The sequence below is a fragment of the Podarcis melisellensis genome (assembly GCF_964234715.1).
Source record: "Podarcis melisellensis genome assembly, chromosome: 3".
Classification (NCBI taxonomy): Eukaryota; Metazoa; Chordata; class Lepidosauria; order Squamata; family Lacertidae; genus Podarcis; species Podarcis melisellensis.
This window is the reverse complement of record NC_138530.1, coordinates 53,983,999-54,000,696: the sequence shown is the minus strand read 5'-3', so window position 1 is coordinate 54,000,696 and position 16,698 is coordinate 53,983,999. Positions and strand designations below refer to the sequence as shown.

At 38.4% G+C, this 16,698-nt stretch overlaps 1 protein-coding gene across 12 annotated transcripts in view; it reads left to right on the top strand.

The window, feature by feature from the left end:
- The window catches only part of ARID1B (AT-rich interaction domain 1B), a 344,407-nt gene that overhangs the window by 134,314 nt on the left and 193,395 nt on the right, over positions 1 to 16,698 (top strand). The window lies entirely within an intron of this gene.

The window sequence follows — 16,698 nt, the reverse complement described above, 5'->3', positions numbered from 1 at the left end:
GGATACCACTGAATTACTTTTTTTGTACCCTTCCTGTCATGATAACAATAGTGTTCTCATGATGGTTGTGCTTTACACTGCATGCTTATTATGACTGTCAAAGAATTCTGTTTTGCCCTTGCTATGAAGTTTCCATGGAGTCAGCAGAAAATGCACTAAGTTTGCAGTCCTATGCACTCATACCTGGGAGAAAATGGAACTTCACTCAGTGGGACTCACCAGTCACAGGATTGGACTGTAAGAGCTTATTAAGTCCCTTGTGAAGTAAGTTTAGGACATGATGCTTGCTGAGATGGAGCCCTCTTTCCTCTCACAGATTGGCCCTTGGAGCATGTGTATACTTCACAGCACACTAGCCATTAGACAGCAAGCTAGGCAGGGCTTTGGTGAAAAGAGGAAGAATTGGATGAGCCAAAAGGAGGTATGGGCAGGCCTCCTTTTCAGTGCAATATATTGTAGCGCATGCATGCTGAGGGGTGGCTAGAGGAAGATTGCCATTATGTGTTCATTGAGCCCAGTTCCTATCCTTTGCTGTGTGTGTAGCTGCACCCATAAGGAATCCTTTTTGCTACTATTTTACAAGATTTAGAATAAAGCAAACTAGTTATTGAAGTGTCAATAATGTATTTCATCATAATTGGCAATCCAACACACTGTCAGTTTTCTGTGACAGTTTCTTAAATTTTGAAATAGTGCTTGTTATGATGTAATGCCTACAGTTAATATGACTAGGACCAGGACCTGTTGACTTCAGTGGATTTAATGTTATTAAATATACCCATCTGTTAAGATGTTTCTGTTTTCTTGACTTTATTCCCATTTCTCATTAATAATGAATATGTTGATCATCTGATTGCAATTTATCTTCATATAGAAAATAGAACTGAATAATGGAACTATATTATCTCTTGATGATGATAACTGAGTTTATCACATTAGTAATTAAGGCTGCAATCCTAAGTCCATTTACCTGGGAGTTTGTTCTGTTTAATTCACTAGGACTTACTTCTGAGCAGACATGGTTAGGATTGCATTGTAAGTAAGTACCAAAAGCCTTGGTTTCTGAACGTTTTGGAAGTAAACGGACTTCCAAAACAGATTCCGTTCGACTTCCAAGGTATGACGGTACTATCTACAACAGTAGGTAAAAACCCACCATGGAACTTGTGTGAGAAATACGAAAGAAAATTTTTATATCCTCATGCAAAGTAAATTGCCTGTAAATAGTAGCTTAAAATGTGTACCCTTCAGACCATATTTTTATTTGGGAGTTCTTCAAGTCTCAGCTGTCTTGTGTCATGCCTGCCAAACCTAATGGGGCTAAGTTTAGAATGTCTCCTTAGACACAGAGGCTCCAGGCCTTCCCCCCTATTACGGACAAGAAAGGTGGGAGTGCAGGAGTCTTCAGCCTGAGGAGGTGTCCTGACAGACCCCATTAGCTGTTTAGGTAGTTAGACTGGAGCTAAGAGTGAGGACAAAGGCTTCCATTGCAACAAGTCAATATGACTTCTGCATTTGTCTCCCAGTGTGCACGCTCTATTGAATGTTTGCGTTTAAAGACATTTCCATTATTTTATTCAACACTATGTGCACCACACCTTCTTTTAACCCCTCGAGCATCTGCTTATGACACCAGAAGGGACTTAGTACTATATCAGCAGGGGCTATATAGTTCATTATTTATACAAGGAGAGAAATGTTGGATCAGATGATGAGAACACCACATATTGCTTTTCCTAAGTAACATATGAAAGAATTGCTTCTGATTCAGGGAGCCTTATATATGTATTTATTCAGTAATTTTGTGTGTGTGTATGTACCGTACATAGATATTCTCTCTCTCTCTCTCTCTCTCTCTCTCTCTCTCTCTCTCTTTCTCTTTCTCTTTCTCTTTCTCTCTGTTTCAAAGCTGGTTGGAAGCAAATGCATGCTTAAAAACTAATATAAAAATTGACAGAGGCAAAAGTAATTCTTTACACACTTAACTGCAAAGTTTCCTCATATTTAATTGGTAGTATTTAAATATTGACCATAGTGGATTGTTTTTCACTTAACCCCATAAGTTAACTTGCAGTGCTTTTATATATTTGTTCACTTTTACATTAAAAATTGTTTCAAAAATACTACCTTTTTTTCAGAGGCACGAGTATAGCACATGTCCCAGTTCCCTCTTTTCTTTCTAATACTTAGATTGTTACACACATCTTGTGAAAAATTGTTTAATTTTTATGGCTTGAGAAAGCAGACTATACTGACTGTAAATTCAAAACATCTGCATTGCGTTGCTGATGTAAATCGTTAAATCTGCAATTTTATGTGCACTTTGCTTTTTCCTAACAAATTAACACTTAAAATATTGAAGGGATATTTCATACCTCTATTTTCTTCATCATATATTAATGACTTAGACTGCAGTTTGATACATACCTCCCTAGAATCATCAAATTGGAAGGACACCAAAGGTCATCTAGTCCAACTCACTGTAATGCAGGAATCATAGCTAAAGCATCCCTGCCAGATGGTCATCTAACCTCTGTTTAAAAATCTCCAGTGATCGCTTATTAACCCAGTTCCCACCCTGAATTCAATTTTATCCCTTCCCCATTTTTACATCCTCCTCCTCCTCTGTACTTAACCAGCAGTAAAAATACCTTTATACTCAGTTGGACTTCTTCTGGGTAGACTTGTATCAGATTTTTTAAGTTCATTCTAGATCTTCATCTCAAACCTATATTGTGTTCAGTCTCTGATTCACTTATACTTTAATGTCAAAATAATAGTATTTCTGATTATATGTGTCTTAGTGTTTGTAATTTAATTCAAATTTTACATTAGTTGTTTTTAAACTTTATTGGCAAAAACAATCTTTGTTTATTCTGGAACTCGAATTCTGAAATAATCTTACTATTCTTTCAGCCATATGTTTTAAATAATGCACTTTTTACTTTGTTAAAAGTGAGCATGTTAAGACGTGGTTTCTAGTATTGAGCATGCATTGGTGGGAGTAAGGTCTAAATGAAATGATGGATTTGTAATGCTGTTCCAAACGCTAACCAGCAACTTCAGGATATGGAGGTCTTTTTCCTACCTCATTTGCGGAGGTGTCTGGTGCTTATCTTCATAAAGTTATGATGAAGTGGCCAAGGCATGTACAGGTTCTTTTTAAAATTCCTGTGCCACTCTCTGGGCAATATGCAGCTTCCCTGACTTCTTGGGAAGCATGCGGGAGCATGTTACGTTACAATGTCCTCCTATGGGACTTCCAGAAAGTATGTGAAGCTGGTAAGGTTATAGCAACTGAGAGAGGTGCACTGGGAATACTCTGGGATCCAGTAGAGACTTTCATGAGTACAAAGGAAGGGGTTTTCACCCATTGCCCCTTTTATTTTCTGTCTCCTTTATCCTCCACCTCCGCAGTGGGTTGGGGGACCCTTTGGAACAGTGAGGGAAACATTGCAGGGAGCTGCTAGAGAAAGGGGGAATTTGCAAAAGCCGGCCCATCCCACTGCCCATTCTGCTCCTGGAATGTGCCACTGAATCCAAGAGCCTTCTGCCAGCTGAGGGACACAACTGGATTAACATAACTAAATCTCAGGAAGAGTTAAAGACGTGCCCCATGTCTAAACATGTCTGCATTGCAAAGACTCCTCATAGCATCCTATTTCTTGTACTAATCGTGTCAGACCTTGGCAAATAACTTGGACAGAGGACTACCTGAAAGACTCAAGCACATCTGTTACTATCCATGCCAGTAGAAGTAGAATTATACCACAGTAACATGCATCCAAAATGTCAGCTACTGCTCCTAGTCTTCGTCAGAGTAGCTGAAAAAAGATTGGTTTGTTTTTATTTGGAATGTGTTGGTTAGAAATATACCCTTTAAATATTCTAGTGTTCCTCTCTCTCTAAGTGTAAATAAAATCATTTGGCACAGCAGAATGTGTAGTCTATCACAGTAGGTGTAGTATGTATTATCCAACTTTTTCAGACAACATGTTTTATAGCTTTTGTCTTTTTGTAAGTGTCTTTGCATTCTCAGTGAAGAAAAATGTCAAAGAATTAACCTCAAAGCAGTGGGTAGAAAGATCTGAGTAGATAGAGTAGAAACATAATTTTGAAGATAACTGCTTGCAGAAATCAACAGCAAGGACTCATTACATTTCACAAAGTAAGTTTATATTCTGTATTTTATATGTTTGGAACCAATTCCATCTAAATCAGGAGGGACTGGTGACTTGAAGCAGTAATAGGTCAATAAACTTGAGACTGAATCCTGACAAGATATAGGTACTGATAGTGGGCAGTTGCAGGATTTGGGAATTGGGTAGGAGGTCTGTTCTGGAAGAAATTACGTTCCCCCAGAAGGAGCATTCTGGGATGTTCCTTGAGCCAGCCAACCAACCAACCAGACAGACCAAAACAAAAACCAAACAATACCTCACATAGATACATTAAAACCAAGAGAAAAAGAAAGTTTTAGTTTTCATTGTGGTAATTCTTCTAATACTGTACTTATAGGTGTCAGAATGCGATTCTGACTTGTTTTCTCCATCAAAAATCTTACACTCTCTTAGAAAGGATATTACTGGACAGTTTCTCCATCAAAAATCTTACACTCTCTTAGAAAGGATATTACTGGACAGTGTTTAATTTGTGATTTTGCAGATATATTTTGTTTGGGGTTTGTTGTTGTTGTTGTTGTTGTTCTGTTTTCGGGGTCAAGCAAGTTTTAATTAATTAAAATGTTTATAAAGTGGTACCTTGGGTTAAGTATGTAATTCGTTCCGGAGGTCCGTTCTTAACCTGAAGCACCACTTTAGCTAATGGGGCCTCCCGCTGCTGCCGCGCCGCCAGAGCACGATTTCTGTTCCCATCCTGAAGCAAACTTCTTAACCTGAGGTACTCTTTCTGGGTTAGTGGAGTCTGTAACCTGAAGCGTATGTAAGCTGAAGTGTATGTAACCCGAGGCACCACTGTACACCTGTTTATAATGTGTGTTATGCTAGCATTTCACTGCAGTGTACAGCAGTATAGTAAAACAGCACTCAAATTCATTAAAACAGTAACATTCAGTAAAATATACTGTTTATTATGTGGGTATCTGAGGGCAGTATACAACAGTATAATAAATTACAATTCAAATAAAATTAAAATGCACACACACACACACACGCGGCCCTGGGACTCCTCAGAAGGAAGCTGTGCCTGGAGGAAGAACTGTGAGGGGAGAGACTTCGTTAACCACCTGCCTTGCTCCACCCTCTAGTCTCTGCTTCTCAGTTTGTATTGTATTATTTTATGTACTGTGGCTTGCCATGTTTTATTGATTATAGTTTAGAAATTATTTATTGTTACTGTTGAGTGGATTTGTGTTTAACTTTTATATGTTGATATTATTATTTTATACTTTTATAATAATTGTTGAATGTTACTTTTTGATGTAGGTGGCGCCGTGGGTTAAACCACAGAGCCTAGGACTTGCTGATCAGAAGGTTGGCGGTTTGAATCCCCATGATGGGGTGAGCTCCCGTTGCTTGGTCCCTGCTCCTGCCAACCTAGCAGTTCGAAAGCACGTCAAAGTGCAAGTAGATAAATAGGTACCGCCCCGGTGCGTTTCCGTGCACTGCTCTGGTTTGCCAGAAGCGGCTTAGTCATGCTGGCCACATGACCCGGAAGCTGTACGCCGGCTCCCTCAGCCAATAAAGCGAGATGAGCGCCGCAACCCCAGAGTCGGTCATGACTGGACCTAATGGTCAGGGGTCCCTTTACCTTTACCTTACTTTTTGATGTAGGTTGCTTCTTTTAAAGTTTTGTTTTATTATCACATTTTTGTATCGCAATAGATTGTTATAAGATGTACATTTTTTGTTTCTTCAGATTGTAAACCGCCTTGAGTATTGTAAGATAGAAAGACGGTATACAAATAAAAAAATGATGATGATGATGATGATGATGATGATGATGATGAAATGCAGCAAATCTAAACTATTGGGCAGACAGTACAAAGATTCTTAGAGTCCCATAATGGCTGGTCAAGCAAAAGGCATGATAAACAAAAAAGTTTTCAACATGCACTGAAATTGCATTAATTGGTTGAAAGTGTATTTGACAGCAACTGGCTTATTGCCAGCTGTTTGCCCCGTCACAAGCTTGACTACCTAAAATCTAGAGAAATGGAGTAGAGCTATCTCTTCCGAGAGTATGTTTCCTATTGCCTGTCTAATACTGTCTCTGGAAAACCTTGCATCCCAAATGCTTCCAGGGCATCCGAGACACTCTGCAATCTGAAAATACGCCTTTCTGCTAAATTTCACAGGTTCCCACATGTATTATATATTATGCAACTCTGAGCTTCTCCTACTTTCTAGTTTATAAATGTTTCTCTCTTTTTCTACTCTGCTTTTTGTGTGCGTGCGTCAGTTTGCCAGGAAATGTCATACAATAGGAAACATGGAATACAAGAAGAGCCAATGCTAGGAAAATGGGGGGGGGGGAATATTGATTATTCAGTACCTCCTAACCTTTAAATTCCACATTTTTTCACCTTCCATATCATTTTTTATACGTTGGTTCTTGTTACAGGAGTGAACAAGCTTAACAGTAAAAGACACATGCATGCAGACAATGCCAACATGCATTAAAATATGTGTTCCACTAGTGTGTTTTCTGCTGGGTGTCTTTGAAAAGGGGGTGGGGCTAGGAAACAGAAGGATAGCACAAGGGCTTTGCTTACTGTTTCATGAGGCTTTTAGAATGGATTCCCATCTGTTAGGCCTGTGCGCTGATAAAGCTTGCAACAGCTGGCCTGGCTCTCTGCTAATCCATCCATTCCATCTACAGATCAGAAGGTGGCCTGTTTCTTCTCAGAGGCCCCTGGACCTTAGAGACTAGCCTGAGCCCCTCAGTGTTCCCAATGGATCTACAAACAAGTATAATTATATGACACAAGTGCTAGTAACTTGAGCATGTTGAGGATGACAATTTTAAAGTATAGTATAGTATGGAACATTCAGTAACCTCATCCTGGAAGCAGTGTCTCCCCCCCCCCTTTAAACAGGATACTAGCTATAGCTAAAATATACATCTAATGTCTGACATTGAAATGGGGAAACAAACTGACTTGGAAGCATTTGTATGACATCTGCATGTTTATGTATTTTGTGTCACATATTTGTTTCCATTGTTCCTCCTAACAACTCTTTCTTCAAATCGCGTATTTTGGAAAAGTTCCTATTACTTCACTGGAAGTTAAAATATTGCATCCTAGAAGCCATTAAACTGATTACTTTAATGTATACGATCAGGATATCTGAACAGGAAACTTCCACCATATGAATCTGCTATTCAGAGTTGTCGTCTGATATCTAGTGCTTTATTCTGATTGTTTTGATGTTTTTATTAATTGTTGTTTAGCACTCTTAAGTGTCTTTTATGAAAGGCAATATACGAATATTTTAGATTCGTTTTATTAGATTTTTTTTTAATTAGGGAAACTGTAAAATAATCATTTCACTTGTTCTTAAGTGAAGATATTTAGTTCTTGTAAACCAGTATTTTTAACTTCACACTCCCTCCACAGCCTCTGAATGCTTTTTGCAAATACAGTTATACAGAACACGTTGTCCTGAGTACCTCTTGTTTCTGTCACTAGCAGATCAAAAATAGATTCTCGTGTTTTATATTAATTGATAAAGAACTGTGTTCATATAGTTTAATTTTCAAAACCTAGAACTATGAAAGTAAAAAATAAAGAGCTAGGCAGGCATGTCAATAAATGTGTGATAATCATTGCAACATGTAACTTTGCATCATATTTTAGTGCTGATCTGCTGCCGTTCTTTACTTACCCTTCAAGAGTATGTTTTTCAAAACAAAGATTGGTTTTCCTTTCTGAAATGTTAGAATGGCTAAAATGAAGTCCAGTGCAGTGTTGCTTAAAATAGAGATAAAAGGGGTTATGCAGCATATCATTGTCATGTAAAGTTATAGTTCTACTGGGAGATGTTTTCTGTAAGTCTTGGTCCTAAGAAGGATTATTTTATTTTTTACAAAGTGAATTAGTAAAATGTATTTAGTTTGGGGAAGGATCTATTTAATCACCAGCTTTGATCGCATTACATGAAAGTAACTTCATATTTCGTATAGTTTTATAATTAAGGTGTATAACAGCTGCAAATATTGAGCACTGTTTACAATTTACAACATTTCAAATATTAAAATAGTATATTTATTTACCTGGTTCCTTGTACTCATAGAGTATGTCCAACAGCACTCATACAAATTGCTATCAGCAAGTCTCCCTGTGCCCATTCTGTCATTCCCTCCTTCTCAAGTCCTTCTGTCTTTGAAGATGAGATTGGAAAAGAACCAGCAAATTTGGCAGTGTATTTTGGTGGGCTGCCATGTCAAGAATTTTGAATTTCATGCACTCAGCAGGGTACAGTGCACTCTATGACATATAATCCCAGAATATGTTAACTTTGAGCAAAATGTACCATTTAACATATGCATGCTTTTTACATTTAGTAAAGCCTTTCTTTCACTTCTTCTGACATTATTTCAGTTCAAGATTCCCCCACCTCCCAGCCCCGTGATGCCTCAAACAGGATAGATGTGTATGCTAAACCCAGGTCAGATTGAATGGAATCAAAAATATCATTTATTGGCAACAATTTTCTCATCTGACAGAGGTCAGAGATGACAGAAGTTTATACAGAGGTAGCCTCAATGCCAATGAAAATAGATTCCTTACACACTGCAGTTTCTGATGTTTTCTAGTCATTTTTTTAACTACTACTATGTAAAAAGTGTCCTATTTTCAGGATGCCAACAAATTGCCTTCCTAGGCTGCCTTGCCACTTAGCCCCTAAAAGTATTTTAAAACAAACATGTGTTTAATGAATATGAAAATAGTAAAACCACAATAAAGGAGCTAAGTCTTTGGCTCAAACAAGTGCACAAGGTGATCTGCTTACAAAAAATATTTAGCCACCTGGGTGCCAGGTCATTCTTCTGACATATTCAAAATCTGTTTTAAGGAAACACTGGGATTGTTATTCCCCCTTGCCATCAGTTGTGACTGGGGGTGACTGATAAGCCTAAGCCACTGGAAGGCATTCCTGTTTGGGGATTGCTCTTCCATGGTCTGCAATTTTGCTTCTAGAATGATTGTGAATCGGTGGCAATAGAACAGGGCAAGATCTGAGCAAAAGCTTCTGCAGACCAAACAAATGTAGAAACAAGGAAGAAAATGGGCACATTTTCCATGATCGAGATGAACACTCCTCTAAACTGAGTTTCAAGACCATGCATAAAACTCGATTGCCTGGTCTGATGGTGCTGACTTGTAGCTTCAGTGAAAGGGCTATTTACATCCCTTCACTGTAACTGAGTTTCTGCTTTGCTCTACCACGGCTATTTATATGTTGTGTTCTTGCTGAGGAACTGCAGCATGTAGTCCTGTAGATACAGCAAAGCATTTGACTGGAACTCATAGAGGAGAGAGCTATCAATGGCTACTAGCCACGATGGCTGTGCTTTACCTCCACAGCTCAAGGCAACTATGCTCCTGAATGCTCCCGAATACAGTCGTACCTTGGTTTTTGAACAGCTTAGTTCCCAAACGTTTTGGGTCCTGAACGCTGCAAACCCGGAAGTGACTGTTCCGGTTTGTGAACTATTTTTGGATGCCGAACGTCCGACAGGGCTTCCGTGGCTTCTGATTGGCTGCAGGAGCTTCCAAGGGAGGGGCTAATTGTGATGGTGCTGGGAGAGGCTCTTTGTTTGTTTGCTTGTTTTCCTCCTCCTTGGCCCCAGAAGCTATTTGTCCCACTAATTCATCCTTGGAAATGATGCAGAATAATTTGTTGCTAACTAGATTTATGTATGCTGTTCCTATGAGGAAATCACTTCATTGGGAATCCTAGGTTTTTTTCATAATATCAGTTTTCACCTTGATACGCATTTGAAGTTAGTGATACCTCCCTCTCTTTCTAGTTTTATTATAAAACTGAAACTATTAAAGATTAACCACATATCTTAGTATTATGTTATTGTATTAATAGAAAATGTGGAAGAGTATTATCTTCTGTGATTCGAAAATGTGCACTGAGTCCACCAGTGCCAGCCTGGTATCCCTTGTGTTCCTGCAAATGTTGCTTAAATATTGTTTAAAAATCTTATATCTCGTTAACTCGTTATACGGTATTGCTGTAGCCCAAGTTTTTAAACAGCATTAAACCTAACTGAAGGTTTTGTTTTGTGTGCCAATATACTTCAGTGCATCTTTCACTGACAGCTAAAATGTAATTAATAACTTATTAAATGCCATATTCCCATCCCAGCCGCTTCCAGTTCTGTTTGCTTAAAACTGTCTGGCCATGTTCTCAGCCTTTGTTCATGCTCCCTTAAGTGAGAATGTCATGCTTCCTTTTTAACTGAACTTGTGGAACTGGTCAAACTAGATTGACATAGATGTGTAAGATTACATTTGCTATTCCTTTAGCTTTGTAGACAAAATGCAGCCCTAATGATGCCTCTGTCTGGTTCAGGGTACATTAAAGCATGCGCTTTCCTGTAGGATAAATGATGTGGAAATCTAATTCACCTTGATGCGTCCTTTCTGTCTATTTCTTACATCCCTGTGCTGTGTCCCCCCCCCTTTCCTCCTCCCTCCTTTGAAAGTTGTAGAGAAAAGTTCAAAGCAACAAAGTTCTCTCTTCAGGCATGTGGAGTGAATAAGGAATGATATGATAGGGAATGAGGGGAAAACATACTCTGGCAGTCTGCTGCACTCAGAATGTTGAGTTGTTCATCAAACAGCTGTGGGTAGTGAATGGCTCAGTTTTGAGTGGACTAAAGGAGCAAATAGACATCGTGTTTATATTTCGAAGGGTATCCTAAAACTAGCCTTCTTTTTCAAGTTTTTTGGGATTATATAAGCTTTTTGTTGTCGTTAATGGTGCTTTCCTAGCTTTCCTTAAGAGAGTGAAGGTCAGTGTTATAACCAGGCTCTTCTCTTTAGGTAATAAAAATTTAAGAGATTTTAAAAGTAGAACACATTGCCTACATATAGTAATCAGTGGTGCACATTCTTCTAATTTGTGTGTCTTAGTTCCACATATATTTTGTTGTTGTTTAGTCGCTTAGTCATGTCCTACATATATTTTAGTGTGCTTTATATCAGTATTTGAATAACCATAAGGGGCAGGGTGGGTTGGAAATTATAAAATCTCAGTGAATAAATAAGTCATGGAATAAATAACTTACACCATTTTTAAAAATATGAATAGATACAGATTTAACATGGCCCACTCCACCATCTCAGTTGGAACTCCTTCGTTTCACCTGGTTCTTAAACATTTTACTTGTTTTTTGCTTCCTCTCTATCTTTCCCTTTTGTTTTTTTTTGTGTGGACAGAGACTGTATTGTTTTAAAATATTTGTTCAGCTCCTAGATAATTTAAATAAATAAATGAGTTTAAATGGGCAAAGAGGTGCAGTGAATCTCCATAAAGGCGAGATGAGAAGAGTGCTACATCCTGTATTCAGCTGCCTAAGACCATGTAGTGTTTAGTACCTGTAACTCCCCTTTCTCTACAGGGTTCCTCATCAGAGAAGACTAGACTACCCCAGGAGGAATATAGTAAATGGCAGATGAAAAACTATGGGTTATATGCAATGTCCCACACCTGGAGTTCCATATGTGCAGCTGGACTTCCCTTTCTTCTGCTCTCCCCATGTGCCCCAAAATATGCTCTCTGCCTTCCAGAGCAGATTTTGAGGGTGCATAGGGGGCTGCAGGGAGATGAGCAGGAAGGGGATGTTTTGTTATGCAGGTAGTTGTTTTTTAAATGGTTTGTAAAAGATTTAGATTTGTAATCCTAAACTCACGAGTAAAGTCTATAGAATGCGTAACTTACTCTTAAGTAACCTGCTTCAGATGTGAATTGCAAATGTGGATTTTCCATCTACAGTGGGTGAAGGGGTTATGAATTGGGCATCCCAGACTGTAAGTCTGGAGCTGAGAACCCAAATGACTGTACTTCAAATCTTCTGTGCCATTTCCCCCACCTTATTCCAAGCTAAGGTGTTGGATCTACATTCATTGTGATTCCCCTGGGCACCACTAAATTTACTTTCAGGTAATTTTTTACTTAGGTAAAGAAGTGGATGGGTGTATTAAGTCAGTACTGTACTAACATTTCTCCACTCATTTTTATTTAAACATTTCAATTTATTTTAACTAATTTTTGTTGAAATCCTAAAAATCACCAAGGGAACCAAATTAATACTGGGAACCAGAATATCTGTAAAATGAATAGGAGATGAATTTAGCTTGAAGGTTTAAACATCCCTTTTATTAACATCCATATTACATGTAGCAATGTGGGAAACGTGAACAATTTGGGAAACGTAGACAATTTTGACTGCATACTTTCACATGGAGAGACAGTCTTTTCCCTTTTGCCAATCCATTTTACCATTGAAGCATCTGACTTAAAAGAGGTTAGCTGAATGTCTCAGTGTGGTGACTTTAAACGGTCTTTGTATGAGTACTTTGAACAGTGCTAATAACAATGGTTTCTGGCAATTGCAAAATGGGATCTGACCAATTTTTGTAAAATAGTGGCACTGGACCCACAGAGCTTATTTTTGAAATAGTGTTTCAGTTTGAACTGAGTTAAAGTGATCATTTTAAAGAAACAGTTTTTCACCTCACTGTAAATGATAGACAGCTACTAGACGAGGTAATGATCTGTCTTCATGTTTGATGCCTCCTTTTATCAGTCCAAGGTTTTTCACTGAGTCAGATCTATTGATTAGCATTAGTCTACTTTCCAGGAAACTCGTTTTGCATTGAATGTCACACCCTAAGTATACTAAATATATGCCAAGAGAGTGCTTGAACTCTGTTGAACGCTGCCTGGTAAATTATATGTTTGCAGAGTGTTTTTAGTAAGTGTAATAGGTATGAGCCTCTCAAGTGTTAACTGAGGTCATCTTTCCCTTGTAGCAGTGTGGAGAATATGATGGATCAAATAGAAGATAGGCACTGTACATTTACCAGTATTTTCTAGGATGCAGGTAATGGCGTGCATGTGATATATCTAGTGGCACATAGTAATAACTTGTGGAAGAAATATAATTTCTACTCCAAATCAGCCAACGTAATTTACTTAGAAAATTTAAATGAGGGTGAAAAATAAAGAAAGCTTGCTTCATTTGTCACAAATCAAGTATGTCAGTTCAGAAACCCTGGAAAGTTGGGTGTTCTCTGGGTGTATTTTTACAAACCTCTCTTTTTCTTGAGGCAGTGTTTGATGGGGTTCAGGTGCTACTCTTTAAATAAACTTGGGTCACTTCTAAAGCAGAAGGTGAAGTACAATGCTTCTGAGTAATTATGTTAATTATACTGATGGGGGCTAGATAGGAATTAATTGAGACCTTGGGGAGATGAGACGAAGACTGGACTTATATTTTATGACTGTGGTTGCCTATTGGTTGAGGGTTTTAAAATTTATAATAAAGGCATTTTTAAAAAATAACTTGAATGGTGGGAGAATTGACTTATCCCCAAAAGTGCAATTGTTAAGGAATCTTGAATTAAATCAAAACTCTTTTATTATATCCTTTTATTTAGATGATAATGTGCACATTTGATTCAAAATACGCCCTTGTGCTCATTTTGCTGAGGGCCCCCTGGACTCTGCCCAAAAGTCCTGCTCTGTTGGCATCATTGATTAGGAACACAATCAATATATATTATTAATGCCATTCACTGTGCATTTTTCCATGGAATTCTATCCATTTCAGTAAGCATGGCATAGGAATTCTTCCTCCTTGGATTGTTAGTCCCTTGGTTTTCATTAGACATAGTCTGTAGAGTGGCATTTAATCATGACTTTCTCTCTGTTTGTCACTCCCACTTAAGGGCTCAGAATGGAATTTTGAATCAGATGAAGAAAACAATCACTATTCCTAAAAATTCTAATTCTATTTAGATCAAACAATCACCCACTTTCCCATTTTCCCATAACCAGTGTACTGGTTACATCCTTCTTTGTATTCATTCACTTTTGCTATGATTTCATAGAATCATAGAGTTGGAAGGGTCACCTAGTCCCAACTCCCTGCAGTGCAGGAATTTCAACTAAAGCCTCCATGACAAATGGCCATCCAACCTCTGCTTAAAAACATTCAGTGAGGAGAGTCCACCAACTTCTGAGGGTGTCCATTCCACTGTTTAACAGCTCTTACAGTCAAAAAGTTCTTCCTGGTGTTTAATTAGAATCTCCTTTATTGTACCGTAACTTGAATCCATTGGTTTGGGTCCTAGCCTCTGGAGCAGGAGCAGGCGAAGACAAGCTTGTGGTCTATTAGGACCCCTAGACCCCTTTCACATGTACTACTGGTAAGCCAGGTGTCTCCCATCTTATATTTTTGCAGCTGGTTATTCCTACCTAAGTGTAGAACCTTACATCTCCAATCTGTTATGGTCATCTTGAATCCAGATTCTGTCTTCTGTGGTATTAGCCACCCATTCTAATTTGGTGTCATCTGCATATTTGATGAGCTTCCTCTCATCAACTGAGGGCTTCTAGAGTGGTTTTACTGTGCAAACTAGCCTCCAAACAGAAGAACTGTAGTGGGAAAAGATAATTATATTGTATTTTGAATGTTATCTCATTCTAAGGAGAGAGGGAGTTTTTGTATTATCTATAGTTTATATACATTTATATCATAAAGGTGTTGTGCAATTTTAACTATAATTTCCGCTATGGTAGATGGCATTTTTCCACATGCTTCTGATTAGAAAGACTCCAAATACTCTCATGCGTGCTGACTGCTTTTCTTTGCTCATATCAGTGCTATATAATATAATCAGATGCTGACTTCTTCTCAGGTGAGTGTACCAGTTTGATTATGTATGCTAAATGAAGGACAAGAAGAGGGATAGTGTTTCTTCTGCTCTCTTATCTGAAAACCCTGGCATTAACTTGGTAGAATAAAAACGATATCATGTGGGAGGCTCCTGGAGCGATTTTACTGTGTAAGCACTAGCCTCCAAACAGAAGAACTGGAGAAGGGGAAAAGGGAATACAAAGCAGAAATGTAAAACCCACAGAAATAGGAAGAGATTTCACAAATTCCATTCCTGCTTTCTTTTTAAAAAGCCATTTATATATCCTGCACTTAACAAATGTGGAAATTTCTATTTTGTTATCTTACCTGTCAGTTGAAATTTCACTAAATACTTGCAGTAGGGTTGTGTCGGCATAAAACTCCCTGAATGTCTTTAAGGTACTGCACTGAAAAATTCACCCCTTGCCATGCCACTTCTCTACCAATCCTGATCTTCACAAGACCTTTCTGGCAATGGTGCAGGTGCCATGATAGCACAAGGACAGCCCTGCTCTATGAAACCCAAGACCCAGCTAGTCCTGCAGTGTGATCTTAACAGTGGCCAACCAAATGCCTACAGGAAGCACACAATCAGGACACAAGTGCAGTAACACTTTCCCACTCATGTTCCCTAGCAACTGATACTCAGAAGCCATTATTGCTAGTAGCTATTGATAGCCTTATCTTCCATGAATTTGCCTAACCCATTTTTAAAGCCATCTAGGTTGGCAGCTATCACTTGGGCACCAGCTGCCTGGCTCTCAGTATAGTTATAGAAACGACAATTTATGGTGCTCTGTGGCCAATCCTAATGCTTACTTGTCTGTACAGAAGTTCAAAAGATCAGTCCATTAGATAATCTGTAAAAATGTCTTAAACCTTAAAAAATATATAAGATAATACTATTTGACTTGTTAAACTAATTGTAACATTGTATTCTTTCTTGTTATGCTTTGTGCATTATTGTTGCAAACAAGAGTTCTTCCTCTAGTTTTCACAGAACAAAGTCTTAATATTAAATATAATGAGTAATAGTTCTCATTAACTGTGATATAAAACATTACGCTCTCAGATCTCTGGTCCACGTACTCTTCTGTTCTTTCTTCAAAATGAAGATGAACACATCTAACCAATGAAGGTTTTTACTCCTTGGTAGAGAGGTCCACAACAGTGTCACAATACACAATAACCTTATAAATTGTCACTTGTCAACAGAATGATTGAGTACATTTAACTATAGTCCAGATGCGCTAACAAGGATTGCAGCCACATCAAACAATGTGCTTTTTTGCATATTCATATAGAGGCCTCCAAATGTGTTGATATATTTTGTTTTTGTGTGCATGTTCTTGAGCATTTTCCAGTGTAAATACCTAAATTGTCATGTGGAATAGAACTAATTTTCTAGCGAATGGTGCAGTGCTCCCAGGATTCAGAGACATAAGAAGTGGAGGGCAGTTGTATCTTTTACAGTGGCACCTCTGGTTGCAAACGGGATCTGTTCCGGAGGCCCATTCACAACATGAATAGCCCACAACCTGAAGCACCATATCTGCGCAGGTGCGCAGCGTGATTTGGCGTTTGTGCACATGCACGAAGCGCGATTTAGCACTGCTGCGCATGCACGAGCAGCGAAACCCAGAAGTAACCCTTTCTGGTACTTCTGGGTCACTGTGGGATGCAACCTGAAAAAATGTAACATGAAGCAAACATAACATGAGATATGACTGTATAACTTAATTCACACTTTCTCTCTGTCCTCAGTATGAACTTTTCTAGCTACTTACCAAACAG